The sequence below is a fragment of the Emydura macquarii genome, unplaced genomic scaffold (assembly GCF_026122565.2).
Source record: "Emydura macquarii macquarii isolate MOO-44397 ecotype Brisbane River unplaced genomic scaffold, CSIRO-AGI_Emac_v2 contig_3122, whole genome shotgun sequence".
Taxonomy (NCBI): domain Eukaryota; kingdom Metazoa; phylum Chordata; order Testudines; family Chelidae; genus Emydura; species Emydura macquarii.
The window spans coordinates 903,054-924,541 of NW_027133259.1; the positions used below are offsets into that span (position 1 = coordinate 903,054).

At 39.0% G+C, this 21,488-nt stretch overlaps 1 long non-coding RNA gene across 4 annotated transcripts in view; it reads left to right on the plus strand.

Moving 5' to 3' along the window:
• The first annotated feature begins 2,776 nt into the window (after window positions 1–2,776).
• Window positions 2,777–21,488, plus strand: part of LOC137141903 (uncharacterized) — an 83,299-nt gene continuing 64,587 nt past the window's right edge. For 2 of the 4 annotated variants that reach the window (XR_010916773.1, XR_010916777.1), the window contains exon 1: window positions 2,777–3,111. This is a non-coding gene — a long non-coding RNA (uncharacterized lncRNA). Of the gene's footprint in view, window positions 3,112–3,733; window positions 4,429–15,526; window positions 15,581–21,488 lie in introns of those variants that run through there. The other 2 variants (XR_010916774.1, XR_010916775.1) reach the window with 2 other exon arrangements.

The following is a 21,488-nucleotide window of genomic DNA, read 5'->3' on the forward strand; positions in this document are numbered from 1 at the left end:
TTGACTTTAATGAGAGCTGGCTTGGGCCCAATATAATTATAAATCTAAAGGGAACTATTTTGCTATTTTGGGTTTTTCACAGATTATAAAGCCAGAAGGGACCAATGTTGACCAACTGTATCATACAGGTGACTTCTCTGAATTAATTCATGTTTGAACTAGAGCATATCACTTAGAAAAAATATCCAATATTGATTTTAGAATTGCCAGTGATGGAAAAAGCACACAACCCTTGGTAAACTGATCCAGTGATTAATTACACTTACTGTTAAAAATGAATGCCTTGGTGCCAATCTGAATTTGTCTAGTTTCAATTTCCAGCCAATGGGTCTTATTACATCTTTGTCTGCTAGATTGAAGAGTCCATTATCAATTTTTTGTTCCCTATGTAGGTACTTAGAGATTGTGCTCCAGTAAGTCATCCCTTAAAGAGAACCTTCTTTTCATTAAACTAAATATTGAACTCCTTAAATCTATCACTATAAAGCAGGTTTTCTAATCCTTTAATCATTCCCACGCTTTTTCTCTCTGATCCCTCTCTAATTTATAAATATCCTTCTTGAACTGTGGACACCAGGACTGGACACCAGTGACAAATACTCAGATAATGTAACTGTCCTTTTCCTGTTTATGATTCCTCTGTTTATATCCCCAAAGATTGTATTAGCCCTTTTGGCCAGTGTCACACTGGGAATTCATGTTCAGTAACCATCTTCCATGATCCTCAAGTCTCTCAGTCACTGCTTCCCAGAATAGAGCATGCTATTCAGTAAGGATGGCATACTTTGTTTATTCCTAGATGTATTACTTTACAATTTGCTGTATTAAAATGCATATTGTTTGCTTGCACCCAGTTTACCAAGCAATCCAGATTGCTTTGTATCAGCGACCTGTCCTCTTCATTATTTATCACTCTCCCAGTCTTTGTGTTATCTGCAAACTTTATCAGAGATGATTGTATGTTTTCTTCCAGGTCATTGATAAAAATATTATATATTAATATGGGGCCAAGAAATGATCCCTCATGCTTGATGATGATTCCCTCTTTACAATTAGAGTGGGAGAACTGTCAGCCAGTTTTTAATCCATGTGTGCCATGTTAATTTTGTATCATTTTAATTTTTTAATCAAAATGTTGGATAGTACCAAGTCAAGTGCCTCACACAAAAGTCTATTAGATCAATTCAACCAAATTTGTAATCTCATCCAAAAAAGATATCAAGTTAGATTGAGAGGATCAATTTTCCATAAAGCCATGTTGGTTGGCATTACTTATATTCTCCTGCAATCCTTTATTAATCAAGTCTTCTATCAACCACTGCAGTATTTGCCTGGGATCACTGTCAAGCTGACCAGCCTATAATTACTCAAGTTATCCTGTTTACCCTTTTTTAAATACTGGCACAACAGTAGCTTGCTTGTAGTCTTCCGGAACATTCCCAGTGTTCCAGGACTTATTGAAAATCAACACAAACCATCCAGAGAGCTCCTCGGAACAGCTCTTTTAAAACTCTTGGATGCAAGTTATTCAGATCTGCTGATTTTAAAATGTCTACCTTAAGTAGCTGCTGTTTAACATCCTCCTGAGTTACTATTGGAATGAAAATAGTGTTTCATGATCATCATTAATATGTCATCTGATTTTTTCCCCAAATACTAAAACAAAAATATGTATTCATCCTATGTCCTGTTTTGCATTATTATTGATAATTCTACCATTTTCATCTCGTAATGGACCAATACTGTTGTTAGGATTCTTTTTTGTTTCTAATTCACTTAACAAACAAACAAACTCCTCCTTTTTGCCCTTTTTTTGGTTTGTTTGTTTCCATTATGGATGTACAGGATAAATGAAATACATAGGAAATATCATTTTACTTTTTTATTGGTTTACTGAGTTTTTATAAAATAATTGGATAAAATCTTTAGGATGATGCATTCACAATTGAAGTGCTGAATATTCTGCATCAGTGTTTATTTCTTGTTTATTTTATTTTCTCTTTGTACAAAAAAAATAAATGGGGCCCCCATCTAAGCCTCTAGATATCCTGAAATATATTACAAAAATTAAACAGCAAGGAGAACCCAAAACTTCCCTTCTCTCCCCAAATCAGATTCCCCTCAAAAGCCAATTCAAAGGTTCCATGGAAGTTTTTGTAAGAATAAAGGTTGGTTTTGGCATTTTACCCCACATCTCCTACGCTACTATAGTGCAATGTGCTTTGCCCACATTAGTTACTGTGCTTTATTACAGAGAATTCTGCATTTTATTGATGACATACATATAAATAGACCCAGATCCTGCGAATCGATTTAGGATTAAAGGTACTGTATAAGTGTAATTATTATTTTTCAGGTAGATTTATTTCAAAACACACCAAATATGACAGAGAGCCTTCTTTGGCCTCTAGGTGGTTTCAAAACTTGTTTACAAAAACAAAGCACACAGCAAAGACAAATTCAGAGCCCTACCTACCCCAGCCTCATAACCCCACAAACAGAAAGCCAAAGCCAAAGCCAAAGCCAAACAGGCAGAGAGTGAGCGATGTCAATCCTGTCCCATTTCCTCCAGCTACCTGGCGTGACTAATACTCTAAGTGAGAGTTGCGCCTCTCCCTCTCACCAGCCCTTCATCGTTAGACGTTCAGTTCACACAGCCTCGGAGAAGCCTCCCTTCCCCCGTGAACGCCGCTCACAGCAGACGTGCTGGCTGGCACCGGCCTCCCCAGGCAGCCCGCACCCCCTTTCACGCGGAGGAGTGTCCCCCCCTTTCCAGCTCCTCACGCCGTTTTGCATTCGCCTCAATAATCTAAACGTGCTGCGAGTCGAGGGGGCGGTCGGGTCCCGTTACAGGGTGTCCGGCAGCCCCACTGCCAGCCGGGGCCGGGGCTTTGCTGCGAAGGAGCGGGCAGAGGCGGCGGGCAGGGCAGGTGCAGGGCAGGCGCCGGGCTCCTGCGCGCAGGTGGGAGCAGGTCGCCAGGCGGGAGCCCGCCGTGGCACAGCGCACGCGGACCCGGCTCTCCCCGCGCGGCAGCAGGTGCAGGTGCCGGGCGCAGGTGGGAGCGCGCGGAGCGGCGGCCCTGCCCCTTCCCTCAGCGTCTGCGGAGCGAGGTGAGGCGAGGCGCTGTCCGGGCTAGCCCCCGCCGGACCAGGGCTGCGCGGCTCGGAGGAGCCCGCCCCTTCGCGGGGTGCGAGTGGCTGGAGGCCGGGGGACGCCAGCAGGGCACGGGCAAGGGCTCGGGCGCGGCCAGCCCCGCTAGCCCGGCGCGGCGCACCACGGGGGGGGGGCGGAATGGGGGGGACGGACCCTCCTCGGGGCGCAGCCAGCGGGAGAAGCTGGGAGCTTTGCTGCGGGGTTCGGGCGGGGCGGGGCGGGGCGCGGTGCGGGCGCTGGGGTTTGCGCGGTGTGTGCGCGGGAAGTTGTCGCTGGTTGATGCACCTGGGGGAAGGCCCCTCCCCCCCAGCCGTTGCGCGCCGCGCGCCGCGGAGGGTCACAGCGACCGTTGGAAGGCTGCAGTCCCCTCAGCAAACGCCGCGCAGCCTCGTTCCCGCTGTGGAGTAGCCCCGAGCCCTGCCCCTCAGCCCTCCGGCCGTGCCCGGCCGCGCCAGGGCCTGTCTGTCAGGGGGAGAAGGGCGCTGGGGACTGGCGGTGGGGCATGGGGGGTGTGAGCGAGGAGGGGGAGGCTGAGGCGGAGAGGGAAATGGTGGCTGTCTTGGGAAGTAGAGGCCGGGGTGGACTGACATGGTCTGTCTGTCTGTCTGTCTGACTGGCAGAGGAAGGTGGTGGGGGAGGCTGCGGTGTGGGTGGAGAGGAGTGAGCGGAGGAAGGTGACAGCAGAGGGGCATGGAAGGGGCTGGCAGAGGAGTGAGGAGGAAGGTGACAGCAGAGAGGTATCTAGCAGAGAAGATGTGGGGGGAAGGATTTAACTGGAAGATAGGGGATGAGAGAGACTGGAGACTGCACTTTCCTCTTCCTGTTGTCTGCTCTGGGTGCTGGCTGGAGAGTGACCTGCAGTGATTGATGGAGGGTGAGGTATTTCTCCCATCATCTGCAACCTAAGTTTGGTCCAGTAGACGAAAAGAAAGAAAGACAGAAAGAGGAGCAGGGCATATTTTAAATGATGCCTCTTCCCTTGCTGTGTTTCCAGACCTCTAACCCCCATTTCTTTAGGCAGCGTTTTGGGTTAATACATCTGGGCTGGTTTGTAACTCCTAATTGTTGCCAGCAGCCTGGGAACAATTCCTCCTTGGCTCCTTCAGTCTCTGCTGCTTTTTAATGGGACTTCACTCTGCTCTCTAAAGACTAGTTTTCAGTTATTTTTTCCCCTTCCTGTGGAAGAGGTTCAACAGTTAAGTGTGTGTGGCATGGTGGTGGAGTGAAGAGGCATAGAGAGGACAGCTGCTGCAAGAACAGCCCATGTGTGGATGGTATAGTATATCTATCTCTACCTTGACTTGCTTCATCTCTGTTTTCTGTTCTCTGCCTTGTAGGTGTCCTGACTTTATCCTCTCTCTAAAACTTGCCAAGTGTCTCACTATTTATTTGAGTATCCACTCAGAGGGTGCAACATGTTTGTGCAATTATATTTTTGACCAGCCCTAGAATAAGAATAAGGTAAACAATATATTGTGGATGTATCCAATAAACACCATCACTTTAGTTTGAGAAATGTTTTAGTGACTTTTTAAAAAACAAAACAAAAAACCCTGTAGTTACTGTGCAGATGTTTTTTCGAATTCTCTTGATAAAATTTGTTATTGTATCATACAGTTAGGGGTTGTCCTCATTGTAGAGTTAACTTGAATTATAACTAAAATGTTGCCCCTAACTCTACCAACACACATTAACATCCATTAACTCAAATGTGGTGGTGCTTTTAACTTGAGCTGGGTGTCCTGTCAGGGATTATAAATGTTAGCTCAGCTCAGGGCACATTAGCTATCCTGCTGTAAAACACAGTGCAGACAAGGCACTTTTAGTGTTTACCATGAGGGGGAGGTCAACTATGGGCGGCAGGGTATAGTGCGGACTTCACCTAGCTACTTTGAAGTAAACACTATAAGTGCCTTATCTCCACTTAGGGTTTTACCATGAAATAACGATCCCTGTATTAGTTATCTCACTGTTTAAAACAAACAAACAAAACCCAACCCCCCATACTTTTGTGTCTGTGAAGACAGTCTTACTCTGAAATAGTTTCATTGACATGATCTTCAGATGAAAAGCCCTATATAAGTTCTGACCAATACAGTCTCATTGTTTCCTTATACTTCCCCATCTGTCTGTATTTATCTGTTGTCTCTTGTATTATGTTTAGATTGTAGGATCTTTGGGGTAGGGACTGTGTTTTTGTTCTGTGTTTGTACAGTGCCTAGCACACTGGGGTCCTGGTCCATCACTGGGATCTTTGTCACTACGATGGTATGAGCATTCTTTTGTGTGCATCACAAGTCGATATCTAGATTGTTCACCCATCTAACTATACAAATAATAAGGTTTAGTGCATTTGAAAGTAACTGAGTGATTTTATAATAAGCCCTTTTTGCCTTTATCCTTTCGAACAGATGGTCAGAATTAAAAAAAGAAATCTGAAATTACTGATCATATTAAACAATCGTTTTTACAGTATGACATAAAATGGAAAATCTAGTAGTTTGGAAATGTGGGGTTAATGTTATGAATGCCTTTGCATGTGGTATAGGTAAAAGATTAAAGAATGAAGAATCTCTTATGTTTCAATTAAGTTCATTAATAGGATGGAGTTATGCTAAAATTAGAAAAACTCATTTGTAAAATAGTTAAAACAAAAATAAATCTTACATAGTATATTTAAAGCCAGTTATGCTGAGTGTATATCAAATGCAGTATTTCCTAGTACTGTACACATCTGATTTATTTATTTTGGTGTTCAGCATAGAAATATTCTACTTTGCTTCAGAAGTGAATTTTCTAAATGAAAGTCACCTACTTTTTATAAAACAAAGGTATTTCGTAAGCTAGTTACATGTCCTGTTGATGTCTTCATGGTGAAAATTTCTGCAAAAAAATTGCAAGAATCATGTTTATAATTTTCAGTGGTGTGTCTGTAAATTCTAAAAGTAAAAATATAGCAGATATTAAATTGCTAGGCTAACCAAAAAAGCAAAATGTCTACAAATAACTTTTCTGGCTACAGTGGAGTGAACCTTAAATGTTGCTGTATACCATTCATCTGTGTTACAGCTCCTCTTACAAGATAGTAAACATGAATAACTAACTTTTACAGAACTGCATTGATCTTTAAAATGTACAGCTTTACATGGCAGAAACAGGAGAAAACAAGTAATTCTGTATAATAATAGCATGTATAAGCCATCATACAGTCTCTGTCCTGTTTATAAACTAAAACAGATTCTGTGAGAGAGGAGACTACATTTTAAAAATACAAATTATTTTAGGTTCGGAATATCTGTGTATGTGGAATTCTTCCAGGAATGCTCCCTAAATTACCTATTTCCTGCTAACCTTCATCATTTGGATAGTGTTAGCCTGTTCCTTGTTTGGAAACAATGAAGACTCCATGAAAGAGAAATACATGTGTTTTCACTAAATCATACATTCAGGTTTAAGAGCATAAAGCTGTGCAAAATCAAGGTCCATCATCATAATTCTTGCTTAAATAGCCATATGTCTTCTCACACTGAAATAATATATGGCAGTATTGTTATATCCAGATAGAAAAGTATTTTGAAACCTTGAAGAGTACTATGGTCTGAAATAATTCAGTCCTTCAGACTCTTGTTTCATCATACTTGACAGTAAGTTGCACTAGAACCATGTGGAATGAGTCTGAGTTAGTTGACTTAGTAATACAACCTGCACAAAAACATAAATAGGTTAGATCATAGCTTCTGATGCAAACAAGTGTTAGCATCACTATTAGACTCCACTGTCACTTTTAAAAAGCAGTTTAGTGAATAGTGTTGGTTTGTTTGCCTTTTGTAATGCAATTGGTTTTTCAAAAACTTTGGCCCAGCAATAGGAGACTGTGAATATCAATCATTGTGCTGCTATTGCCTGCATCAGTAAATGCTTTATGTTACTGGTGGTAAAGTCTCTGAGTCTATGGATGAGTGGAGGAAATATGGAATCAGACAGTGATACTGACAGTAATTAATTCTGAAAGTTCTGTTCTTGGTAGTGTCAACAAAATAAACACACAGCTTTTCTCCATGGTTATTTTCAGCAAGTGCTCTGCATTTAGAGTATCTTGTTTGAAAACAACAAGAAAACTACAACAAAGTCCTCCTCAAACTCAAATTCAAAATTAGTTAATTTTTGAAAACTAAAAAAATTAAAAATAAATTCCTCTTGTAGTTGACTGTTGTTTTATCTGTTATTTACTGATGTACTTGATCTGTTCACCAGTCAGAAAGTAAGAGGCTCAAATTTTCAGTACTGGATATTGTCCAGCTTGCAAATTAAAGGCCTTCAACTTGCCATTGAGTATCCACTGCCACTACAACAAAGGAGCTGCTTTAACTGCTACTACTGCCACCAGCGAGTAGCTGCTGGAAGCTCTCCATCCTTCTGTGTATTATGTAAATAGTAATGTAGGCCCTGAACATAGTAACATAATGGAACATGCACTAAAGAGCCAACTGCTGATGTATGTTAATCTGTTTGTTAGACATACATCTTGTTTAGTTCCTCAAAGAAATTGTCAACTGCTGTATAAAAAGTGACAAGTTACTGTGAATGAAGCAAAATATTATTCTAATAACTGAGACAATTTAGTTCTAAAATAAATACCACTGTGTTGCTTCACATTTCATACTACTTGTGCCAATAGTGTCTGTGCAGTGATGTGTGGATTCACTTGTGATTTTATTAATTCAGATTGGAAAGGTTTTTCTGAGCATTATTTCTGTCTTTTTAGTGGAACATTTAAAAATACAATCTCCTTTGTGCAGGTTATACAAGCAGTAGCCCTCTCTCTGCTACAGTAGAGAGAATGTTTTGTGGTGTCCATAAAAAGGAGAAGCTTCATTCACCAAATTTCTGCTAATCTCTAAATAGATGCTATTTAACATATTCAGAAGTAATTTTATTCAATTAAAGAAAAACACACCCTTTTATTAAAGATGCATTTACAATGAGGAAAATAATCAGGTGCTATTGCCTGGCCAGGTTTGTTGAACTGAATTCTGACACCAGACAAACCAAGTCAGCATTTTTAAAATGTCTCTTTGTATCTAATAGGATAACAGTGAGTGGTACGTTCTATGATAACTTTATACATCTGGATCCTGCAGTCCTTGCGTGGACAAAACTTACATTGACTTCACTGGGAGTTTGCTTGTGGGAGGACTGTAGGGATACCCCTGAGTTCTTTTTTTAAACATAGCTGGGAAGGTATTAACATTTTTCACAAAATAATTTAAGAAACAGTGTAACTGCATTTGTTGGTCATTTAAAATCAAATTAGGAATGCAAGTGCTCTATTACAGGTAAAGTCACACTCAACGTAGAAACAAAAATCATTTCCTGGTCTAACACAATATAGAAGAAAATCAAAATGATTTGTTGTGTACTCTTGTAATCAGATATGGGAAAATAATATTTAAACTTTTCTGAAATCTCGCCTTGAGGACCTTAATAGTTTCCTAAATTAAGCTTATGTGTTGAGTCATCCATGTAAGAGCTCATAAAATTCTGAAGTCCTTTAAGTATCTTCTATATAGAATGGCACCATGATCATCAGTAAAGATCAATATTGAAGATGCATTGTATATTCTGATTCCTTCAACCTTAGACACATACCTTTAAAAACAAACAAAAGCCTTTAAATATAATGCTGTTTAATGAAGTGAAAGATTGTCAGCCTGGAGAATGAAGCCCTCTAAGGAGCACATCTAATGAGGGGTTGTTATTGAATTGGTTACAGAATATAGTGTCAAAATTGGACAGAAGCTTGGAGTTCTACTTATCCATTCAGTTCTTGTCTACTACTCAGAATGCCAGTCAGCATCACCTGTGAAAGTGTTGGCTTTGTGATACGTATCAAGGGTCAGTGCTGCCCTCTCCTTATGTAAATTAAGAAGAATCTGAATGTCCAAATCCTACAAATGAGATTGGAGAGGAATACAAAAAGAGGGGTAAAGTAGGTATATACCCTCCATTTCAAAGGCTTCTTTTTCTACTCTTAGGGTCACTAAGATGTTGAAAGAAACTGGCCAGGGAAGCTTATGTTGCCATTGCCTTTCTGAATGTGTTCTGACTAAAGAATTTCACTTACAAAAGATATTTTTTCAATAATTGAGCTATTCAATAGTGAAAATATGAGAAATGCAGTTGTTTCATAATTTATTGTGTAAGCCAACAAAACAAGTAACTTCAACGAACAATCTGTAACCCTAAGTAGTTTTAGAATAATTAACAAAACAGATCTCTATGTATGAATTCCTGAGAGGTGACAGAACATGCCTGTGTTTCAATAGCATGTCTTAGGCACCTCAGCAAATGTGTAGTGTGATGCATCAAACTTCATCATGTTGCTGTAGCTACAATATAGTACCCATGCATGAACTTGCTTGCACACCTCTATAGGATAATGGAGTTTGAAGTGCAATAGCAATAAAATGCCAAAAGCCTTTGGATGGCGCCCAATAAATATGAAACACATTTTTCAATATGGGTTATGAATGAACAAAGTTGCTATGTATTTTTAAAACATTGTGAATTTCTAACCCATATGCTATACATTTTTGCAGGTACATTCTACAGTATAATTTTCATTATTTGGGCATTTGAGAGGCAGTTTGCTCTTTGCATAAACACTTTCTCACTATTTCCTGCCACCTGACTTTTGTGAATTGAGTTGAATATCTTTGCCTTTGGAGCAATGTGTATTGAATTTTTCTTACTCGGGGGGCACCAGGAGATCTCTATATAGTTTTAGGTTGAATACCCAAGAAGATTCTAAGATATCTAGTCCTTAACTTTGTATTCTGCAGGACTCCCCATAGCATTTGGAATTTAATATTCTGATAACCAGACCAAGTACTGTAGCTTTTTTTTTAATAATAAGGACAACAATAAAATGGCTAGTGTTCCAACCTAAATTTAAATTTGGAGTAGGTTTTGGAGCAATAAGGGAAATAAACTTTCTGATTAAATAATATATTTTGATGCAAGTCTCAACACTTTTCCCCCCTGTTGTCATTGGCCTAATATCAGAGATTTCTTCATAGGTGCAACAATAGGTGAGGGGATTGCATTTTTACACCTGTGTGAACCTATACTTGAGGTTACATGTTTTGCCAAAGCACTTCTGTATCTTTGGGGATTCATGATATTTCTGAAATTAAATCACTTAATTATGATTACCATCTTGTCTGTCTTCTCCCACTCTAATTCCTGCATGATTTTAGTAGCAAATATCTCATGTTGCACTGTAGCCAGAGAGAAATGATTTATTCTATTTGAAGCTGGCAGTCTAATTCATTAGTAGCTTCATAATTAAGATTACATATAATTTTTTCTACTAACAAAAGAGTGTAAATTCCTTAATTAAGAAAATTCAAAATAAAAAAAAATCTTTTTTTAAGTAAATATCAGAACTGTTTCACTATGGAATGAGTAAAGGGAATTGTGTGTGGGAGGGGGGAGCTGCAGGGGACTATAGAACTAGGGAATCAGACTGGGCATTAAGACTAGAGAACTGGTCTTGATGATAGGGCTAGAGAGAGGGCTGAAAAGCCCCTCTGCCTCTCCAAACCCACTGCCCACAATACCCTCTTAGTCAGTAAGACATTGTAGTCTAGTGGATAGAACCCTGGCCTGAGGCTCAAGAGACCTGGTTTCTAGTCCCAGTTCAGCCACTGATTTGGGCGAATAATTTCACCTCTCTGCCTCTGTTTCCTTTCCATGCTTTCTCTTGTCTATTTTGATTAAGTTGCCTGAGGCTCTCTTTCTCTCTCTGTTTGTCCTGTGTGTGCTAATTTATATATAAATAAGTCAATTATTTTCCTATCCCCTTGTAATTCCATGCCTCAATCAACTTGTAAATGTCGATGGGGATAGCAAAAAAATGGAAACATTGAAAGGGGGCATGGAAGAGGAGTGGGAATGTAGAGGGTTTGTTAAGACCCCAATATTGAAGGATAGATAGCTCATGGAACATAAAGTCAGAAGGGGTTATAAGAGGAGGGGATGGATGTGGCGGGTGGATGCAGGCTTCTAGAAGGAAAGGAGATGATTACAGAGGATAAATAGAAGCACTAAATTGGTGGGAGGCAGGTACATGGAATTCCAGAAGGCAGCTTTTTGGTTTTGTTTATTTGAGGGGGGAGGGGGGGGAGAGATATTTCAGAATATCAATCACTTAAAAATAGGGTATTTGATTAGATGAGACTAGTGGTTCTAAACGTTTTCTAGACTGTGACCCTGTGTTACAATATTTTGGGACCCCTTCATCCTTCTTACTATAAAGAAAGGAAGGATAGTCACAACCTGAAACCTGTTTGTGACTCCCCCTTAGGGGAGAACCTATGGATTAGATTTGCAGTACATGGAAAGCAGTTATAAAAGTGTCTTGGTTATATGGCCTGTAGTTTTAAATAGGTCCATTTTGAATTACATATAATAAATTGAGTAATTGTTACATTTTTAGAAATGTAGGTGCTGATTCTGCGATCAGATCTGTATATGTGACTCCTGCATCCACATGGAGTATTTTTAAAATCAGTGGCAGTCTGCATGGGCATAGAATTCTGACACTGTACAGATCTGATTGAAGGATCAGGGACTTGTGAACACAGATCAACAGTGTACTTTGTTCTGTAACTAATGTTATGACCAAGATGAGTCACTTGTTAGTTTTGGACAGTTACAAACTTTGTTCCAAATCATACTGTTAATTCTTGTAGAAAATAGCAAAATAATGAAGGTGCTAATCTCAGAATATTTCTTGGTTACATAGTTGGAAATGTTTTATCATTTCATGTGTTATTCAAAATACATTACTATTACAAAGAGATTCACACTGACTGTTTTATATATGGTTAGAAAACAAAGGAATGTAAATTATCCATGACTGATTTAAATTGTTATGTACTTATGAAGAACATTATTATTACTTTAATTTTAGGACTAGTCTGATTTGTTGAGACTGAACCAGGACATTTTCTTCAGGAAAAAATATTTAATCTGAAATATTTCAGAAATTAATTGTATCAAGATTGCATACAACAGGATTTAGGATTCTCTGTTTTTGAAGTTGTAGTACAATATAAAAATATTACTTAAAAATTAAAATAGTAATAGATATTAAATGCAACATGCTGTGTTGAAGGATTAATAAGTATCTTACTATATTATCTTCTGCATTTATTTTGTGTAAATATTTGAAAAGAATTGACACTTTTGGTTTTCCTTTTCCAAGTATAGATCTTTCGGGTTTATTTTTTGTGCTAAGCTATTTTTTTACTCTTTTTGCTACAGTGAAGTTTTTGACAGCAATATCCACTATCAGCTGTCTCTTCTCAGGGGTTTATAACTCTTCCATAAACATTTTACTTTGTGCTGCAGATTGATATTTGTGGTTTCTGTCCAGGAACAACTTTTTTAATATTGGGGGTTTAAAAAAAAAAAAAAAAAATTTACATATGCAGAATTCTTGCAAATTAGAAGACTTTCTTTATATTAATTCAACTACTTTGTGTTTAAATGTAAAGTTTGACAGATTAATCAATATTAATGTTTATTTGCTATTTTAAACAGTCAAGACATTAAACCGTAACTAGATGCTAATACACATATCCTAAGCACCTAGGGGTGAAATCCTAGCCCTACTGAAGACAATGTGAAAACTCCTGTTGACTTCAACAGGGAGAAGATTTCACCCCAGATGGCCAGATTATGACCCCCTTGTTCACACTGGTGAGCAGGTATTCTCAGAAACCGTCCCAAATACTATTTCATAGGGATTATTCATGCAAGTGACTGCTGATTGATTGGAGTAAGGGGTTCACAGTCTGGCCCTGAATAATTAAAAAAAAAATTATCTAATAGAGTGGTGGATTTAAAACACTTATTGATCTGAATATTGGTTAATAGTTCAAATGAATTGAAATTTTCAAGTTCTGCACTAGCTGATGCTAGCTAACTGCATGATTTTATTGCTGTAAACCTTGTCTTCCCTTCCCTTTCCCTTCTATTATTTGTTACTCACTTGTTGCTTTTTTGAAATCCTGCAAACACTCATGTACCTAAACTTACTCAATCACACAAGTGTTTGCAGGATCAAGAGCTTAGAATGTATACTCTTTGGGTCAGAGACTCTAATCAGAGGTATGATTGCAGTTTGAATTGGCAGACCTGCATTAGCTAAAAATAGCAGTGAAGACATGGCTGTAGAGGATTCAGCATGGACTGTGCAGAACTGCTTAGAATCCTAGGTATGTACTCACGTTGTTAGCCATGCTGCTTCATCATGGATACTAAAAGGAGTGGGGGAAGGGGCTCGGCCCACGAAGGCCACAAGATCTCCCCCTCGCCCATGAGCATGAGGCCTATCAGCAAAATCCCAGGTATTCTACTGCTGGGTACCATTCCTTTTAACTTTTTAACCAGTCTGGAAACCAGCTGTAAATTGCAATGAACTAACATCCCAACCAAGTACTGTCACTAATTACTAAATTCTGTTCTAAATACTGAGGTTTTTTTGTTCAGTTATTGCCAGACTGCTCCATAGTGTCCAGTCTCTACGAATCTATTAATCTTGTGTTGTAAGCATTAGCAAGCATTTTATTCGGGTCACCATTTCCTTCGGATTGTTCCAAGGCCTTTGTCACAGAAGATGAAGGGTCCTGTCTGATGATGTACAAAATATTTGTTTTTAAAAATAATTCTGCTACCATGTTGGCATTTTAGGGGACCATTTGGTCCACAAAGGGCTAATCTGTAAAGCAGTGAAACAGCTAAAAATAATTCCTAAATATAACTAAGAGGAAGCAGAGTGTATGCCCGTGGTTTAGAGCAGGAAAGAAGAAAATCTCATTTGAAGTTGCTTATATGTGCCCTCCTACTCCCTCCTCAAAACCTAAATTTGGGGGGGGAGGGGGGAGGGGTTGATCACAAAATTTGGCACATTTTACAATTAATATAAACTGCTGAACTGTGCCTCTCTAATTCAGACTTTTTTTTTTACGTTTGCATGGTTCTAGATTATGTTTGAATTCCTGGATCTTTTTGGTGATTTTCTTGCCAAAAAATTTGGTTTGACTGAACTCATTGGAAAGAGAGCTGAAGAAAAATGACAGTTTCATGCTCTTCTTTGTCATGAACAAATCTGACATTCTGTGCTCAATACATTAAATAATATGCACTATTGCACATGCCTGGGGTGATCCAGTGTGGTCCACAGAAGGTGATTTAGTGGCGGGAGGTGGCATGGAGTGGAAGACTTGTCAATGCCTTTCTCTAGCACCTGTTTTTTTTAGTCCATGGAGTGGCATTAATAGTCTTCTTTGAGAAGACCATGTGTTCCACTGTCTTGGATAAAGGACAGTGTCTCTCGCTGGTAGCCAACACAGAGGGAAGGCAGAATATGGGTATCAGACCACAAACAAACGTGTGCTTTTTTGCTCAGCTCATAGAAAGATGTGCAAGATACACAAATTATGTAAGTAAAAAAGACAAAAATCCCAGAACAAAAAAGATCTAATGTAAAGAGCCTATAGTATGCCTGTTCAGCTGGACTTGATTGTTTGAAAATTGACACCCTTGTTTTTCAGAAAAGGAGATGTCTCATCCCACAGGCTGCTTCTTTCCCTCATTGAATGGCAACCTTTAAAAACAAAACCTAACAAAAGAGAGCCTTGGAGACAGCCAGCAGACCCTCACGTTTGACAGTTCTCCAGGAGGCACATGCAAAGTGTGAGCTGCTCCTTTGTGCTGTCCTGGTAGGAGGGTGTTGCAGACTGCTTCACCACACTTCAGATTGGGAAACGGGGGTGATTTGTTACACCCACCCTTCCCTCTTGACCCCAGGCTGGAGCTTGCCTATCTCTCTCTGGTATTCTATACAGGAATGAGTGAACACATTTTGTCTAATTTCAAAACCACTTCAACTTCATGGGTTTAAAATTAGAAACAGAACTCAAGTCTTTTGAGGGTTGTGTTCTGTTAGGAACAGGCTTGTTGCCAGTACGTGTCTGTGCATTTAACTTGTGCTCCTTGAACCCAGTGCATATCAATTTCCTATGCTAGGTAACTTAATTTTTTTTTATTGTTCTCTCTCCTTTTTTTTCCCTCTCCTCTCACCTCTTTTCCAGCTGTTTCACTGGCAGTGAATTTGTGACTACTCGGTATCATTAACTGCCTTAGGATGTTGAAAGACTAACTTCAATTTCTCTGTGATGAACTTGAAGAAAGCTATGGTGAAATAGAGCTTAAGCTTTTGACTTTGTCTTCTGTTTTTTCTTTCTTTCCTTATTTTATGCTCCATATATAACTTACACTCTTTGGCCTTGTGCTCCACAGAAAGGTACCCGAGTTGGTGAACAAAGGATGAAATCTCCACTCACATAAAGCCAGGTATTTATCTGGGCTTTCTGTTCCCTGAACGTAGAGTAGTTGTTGAGATTAAATACACCACTCCCCACCTCAAGGCCTGCATGTGTGGCTGCTACAAACTCCTCCTGCTCCCTATAGTTGTTGCTCCAGTTTATGAGATAGAATAGCGATTACAGCTTTTACATGTCATTTGCGCAAGGTTCTGGGAAACTGGATCTGTGTAAATGTGAATAATTTTGGGTTCAGCTCTGACTCACCCATATTGTGCCCTTCCATGCTTGCCTATGTGGTGCTAGTGCAGAGAACAGTGAAACCCCCATGCACCCTGTATGCTGAAATTCAGTGATGTAGAGGACCTTGCATTTACCCTCCACACTGTGGGAAAATTTCATCCAAATAATCTACTAATGCATATGCTATTGTGGTTTATGGTTTAATTTAATCCTAGTTTACTGGTTCAGAATATGGTCAATACTGATGTTTTTGTCATAATGCCTTTCATTTAAAGCAAAGTATGCCAAATCATGTTACAAAATAATTCTTGTAAATAGCCAGAACAAAGCTTATTGAGCAGTGTTAAAAGTATGGAAGTTTTTGGTATTTTTCTCATAATCTTTTTCATTGTAACTTTGCAAATAGAAAACACAGTTTATTATGTAGTATTTTCTACTTTGTAGTATGTCTATTAGAATCTTTTCATAACAAATAATTCATTTAACAAATTTCACCTCTTTGTATGTATCTACACTTGGAGTTGTGGATGCAATTTCCCAGTTTAAGGAGACATACCTTCACTAGCTGTCATCAAACTAGGCTGTTAAAAATAGAATGTAGCTGCAGTAGCGTGAGTGAGTGGACAGGGTAGATGCCTTCTGTATATACTCATCCGAAACCCTAGGCAAGTAGCCAGGGCCTACATTCTATTTTTCAAATGTGATAACTTAATGAGAGCTAGTATGATTATGTCTCCTTGAGTTGAGAATCACATACCCAGCTCAACATATTGACATACCCTTTGTGTTTGTAAATTATCTTTGAATCAAATGCAATTTTCTCATATTTATTTGTTCAGAAATATTCACTGAAAACATTCTGCAAATAATTCTTAGTCAGCTGCTTGTTTGCTGTGAGTATTCAATTGTGGAATTCAAACTCTTTTAATTGGACACACAAATCAGATAGTATGCTTTTGTTCTCCAATAAGATGAGCGGAACTGGTAGACTCAAATTTCCAGTGTGAGTACTTGTGGTTACGAACTTAAAATTTGTTTTCAATTAACATTCTGCAATATGTGTTTAAAACTTACAGTTTTGGTGAACATTGATGCTAGTAAACTCTAGCTAGAATATTTCCAGAAAACAAATAAAAGAAAAATGTGACTTCAGTATGCTTTTGAAATTTACTCATTGAAAATGTATTTCAATATTCATCTCACAATAATTTTTAGCTATAGAAGAGGCCTGTGATGGTATAAAGCTTGCATACTGTAAGTTGCATTGTCACTAGATAAAGTGTCCCATTGATTATATCACGTCTACTAGAAAAGGTAGCATAGTTGAATATACTGGAAAAAGGTAATCAGCAATTCTCCTCTTTGGTTATTTGATAAAATGTGTAAAGAAACTATATAAGAAGGTATTATTTATTTTTACTTATCTATTATAAATATTTAAGCATGATATGTTACAGGCAAATTTATATTTATTTTGATAACATTTTTTTTCCCAAATAACTGTCCGAGGCCTCAATGCTGCAGGCACTTATGCATATGCTTAACTCTGTTATGGTGAGCTGTCTCATCAAAGCATATGCATGAGTTCCTGCAGGCTTGGGTCCTAAATTTATTTTGCCTGAGTATAAATAATAGAACTGGTTAGAATTTTCCAAAATTTGATTTTTTTTAAAATGAAGATTTTCATTGAAATTGTAAATCCTATCAAAGAAACGCACACAAATTCAACAACATTTTCATGATTTTTCTTTTGCATTTTTGATCAGTTCTAATAGTTTCCCATTTTAACTACAATATGTATCCATATCCCACTTCTTCTCCTTTCCCCTCATTTCACATACACCCCACTAAATAATCAAAGACTAATGATTGTGAATTGTAGAAATTTGTATCATAAATCTATAGAGGTGTCAAAAGTGGCAATTGACATGGGTTCCAGATTTGGACATCACCAAATGCAGCATTAGGGAATTCAAGTTTTCATTCCTTTATAAAAGTTTGGATCCAAATTTGCATACAACTGCTAAACTTAAATGACAGATATCTAGTGAGACTTGTTCCTCATTGACACTTGTACTTCTACTTGCTCTCATTTTTCTTCCGGTTGCAGTCTCTACTGCCATTTCTTGCTCAATGAATGCAGTAATTCATTTTATTGTTCCTTTGCATAGTTGCAAAGGATTCTGGGATTTGTGGTACAGGAAGCCAGTAATGCTGGTCGTTGGTGTGGCTATGTATGTAGTTTTATATATGCAATGACCCTCTCACTGAGCATCCCAGATGTGGTGGTGGCCTTCCTTGGCCCCAGTCATGGAGGAGTGGCCAGCTTACATCCAAAAAAGACCCTGTCATGGATGGAGAGAAATGGTAGTGGCATCAAGGGGCTCTTTACCTTGGGCTTGTGGAGGAATCTGTAGAGACGGGACATCACTGGGACGACTATTGAAACTGGAAGCTTGAGCCAGTTTCTGTGGGTTTTGAAAGCTGGATCTTGATCTGGGCATCTAAGTAGGAGGGTATTTGAATGTGGAATTGGGATTCAGATCCATCTCTTTTTAAATTACAATTAAATAACCAATTTCAATCACAAATTATGTCATCCTCGCTACAGTCTGCCCATTCACTTTACAAAAGGGTGGAGGCAGCGGGTAAAAATTGGCCAGCTTGTTTTTCTGCCTGCTGTCTAGGCAGCTGGCTTGGTTCCACTGATCTGGCTCTAGCTTTCTTTCTTGGCCATAGGCCCATTCGGCCAATTATCATTCTATTGTTTCTTTGGCAGTGTACTCGTGATTGATAAATAAAGAAGGGATGGGAATGGACTTTTTCTTTCCGTCCTTGATGTAGGATTGAAGAATGTAGCATGCAGTCAGTTTCTTCTAACACTGAATCAAGTCACTTTATTGAAATAAGGACAAACATATTATCTCTAAAAATATACTCTCTCTACTTTGTTGCTCTTAGAACTTTCCTCAGACCTTCCAACTTGGATTCTTGCTAAAGATCTGAAGAAACAATACATTTATTTGTATAACTCTCCCGCTTTTGTTGTATAAATTTTCTTTATCATGAATTAGTATTTACAAAAAAAATTATAGACTCCATATGACTCAGTGGCCAGATCGGGTTTGAGTGCCATTGCTTCTAGGATCATAAAGCCATTCAACTGGATTTGTAACCAATTGAGGATTCTGCCTCTTCTGTACTGAGTACCTTCATTACTTTCTTCCATGTAGGATTTCAGGGTGCAGCAATGTCCAGTGATAAATGATGTTGTGTGATATCTTTTGCCATCTATTGGGTCTTTTGGTTTAGACTTGGGTGAGTTTTGGGAAGCATTCTGATAGTTAAAAAAGAAAGCTTGAGACTTCTTAGATTTAGTGTGTCTCAGTCTTCACATCCTAGATTTACTTCTATGATATGACAGCATTCTGGTCTTTCAGTCCATAAACGGATGACCTGGTGAGCCAGACTGTTCTTTGCACCAGGGAATAGTGGGAGCTGGAAGTAATATGCTTTATCTTCAACCCTTGGAATATAGAATTGGCAAGATGAGGCCTGTCGTCAGTGACATTTTCTTCTGGAATGCCTAAAAGAAAAAGATGCCTTTTAACTCTTCCAACACCTATAAGATAATGTTGGAGTATGGGAGGCTTTTTAACCTGTCTTCTTTTTGCAAGACTTGCACGATTCCACTTTGTTTTAGGTACTGACCTGTATTAGATAATCATTCCAATATACAAGTTTGCTCCTAGCATTTTATAAAGCCCCTAGTGTATCCTGTGAAAAAGGTTGTTCTGTGAGGACAGGTGAACTTCAATATAAATGCCATACATTAATTTCAGTCAGTTTCTCTCCCATTACATAAAAGTCACAGGCTAGATAAGGCCCCTGTGAAGTCACTTGTGTAATCATATCTTACAAACTTCTGTATGATTTTTAGCTGTGTTCATCAATTATAATTTCTGTAGTGAAGATAGCAGGTCACTTCAAATGGCATCCACCTGTACATCTTCATCAACCAAAGCCTTGGGAGAATCTTGGTGATCAATAGGGTTCCTTGATGAGCTATCAGCTGCCACTGGGGCCTCCCTGGTGAATTTTCTTAAGGAGGTTTAAATGTTGTCATATGCATGAGCAATCTCTAGTATATAAGTAGGACCACCTTTTCTCGGCCTCTGCTATATATCAACAGCACAAGTGCCTGGGAGTTTGTCACAACTTGAAATGATGAAAATCCTGCAATATCTTGGGAATGTTATGCTTGCCAGGCATCCTTTTTCTGCTTTTAGGTACTGAGATAGCTAAGCCATCTGGAACAAAATGCTACAAACTTCCAATCGTCATTTCCATGTTGCTAGAATAGCACTCCATTGAGACCATAACTGGATGGCATCCTCTGAGAGGTCTGTAAAATTGGAAATTTCATAAAATGCCAGTATTGGTGATTGCTGCCAATAGACTATTTAGAAGATCATTGAAAGTGTTCTCCTGAGCTTAGTTCCAGGTCTACATTGTCTGTTTTAATCAGTTTGTAAAAACTTTGGACATTCCAGGGCAAGTTAGGTATGAATTTGTTCCAAAATTTGATTAGACTAAGACAGTGCCTCTGTCTCAGTACATTTTTATCTGATGGCATTTCAAATGTACCTTTGGCTGTTCTGAGTCTGTCCCCCCACCTCCCTTTTCATTGGTCATATGCCCTATGTTGTCATCAATCACATGCTCAACAATAGTTGTCATAGAATTTGTTTCTCTATTTAATTTTAGTCTGGCAGCCTTAGTTGCCCTCTGCATTTTTTTTAAACCTTACATTATGTGTTTTCTCTGACTAAAATGTACAAATAAACTTCCTGGAGTCCTGGTAGAGCTTTCAGAGTCTCACTCATTTTCCTTTGGAAGATTTCTAGGGCACTTGCAAAGACCAGTGGGAGGTGATGAAAGTAATATCTTCTGAATATCATTACGAAAGTTGTTGGCTTAGCACCGTCAGGATGGAGTGGAACTTAACAAAATACACTAGCTGCATCTAGTGACAAGAATATTGCTGCATCCATTAAAGTGGATATTATGGCCCCCTTCATTGACTGATACATTTTAAGGCCAGAAAGAAGCACCATGGTCTTCTAATCTGCCCACCTGCATAACACGGGCCCATAACATTTTCATCCTGCATCAGGTCCGTAACTTCCAGTTGAGCTAGAACATATATTTCAGAAAGACATCCAATCTTCATTTAAAGACTTCAAATGATAGAGGCTGGTGAAGCTGTTCAGTACAGCACCAAAAAGAGACCACAGGGATGGCTATTAACTCCCTTTGCAATTTCTTGATTCCTGGGCTGGCAGGGGTCAGTTTGGCCACCATTGTAAGAGCAGCCAAAAGGTAAGAGCAGCCAAGCTGCTGCCGCAATAGCTGTGGATCACTGTAATGCAGTAGCACTCCAGTCATACTCTCTCCCTGACACATCCCTACAAGGTATTTGAGAGATAAGGGGGGAAGGCGGGGGTCAGAAAGGGTGGCACAGCACCAGTTGTATATCAGCTGGGGATTTCTCCATGCTGGAGAATCTTCAGGTATTCAACTGTATGACCCCTTGCACTGCCAATAACAAAGAAAGACCATTGCAGGGGCCCAAGATCTAGCTCTATATGTTCAAGAGTTGAAGAATCAATAAGGAAAGAAAAGTATATTCATTG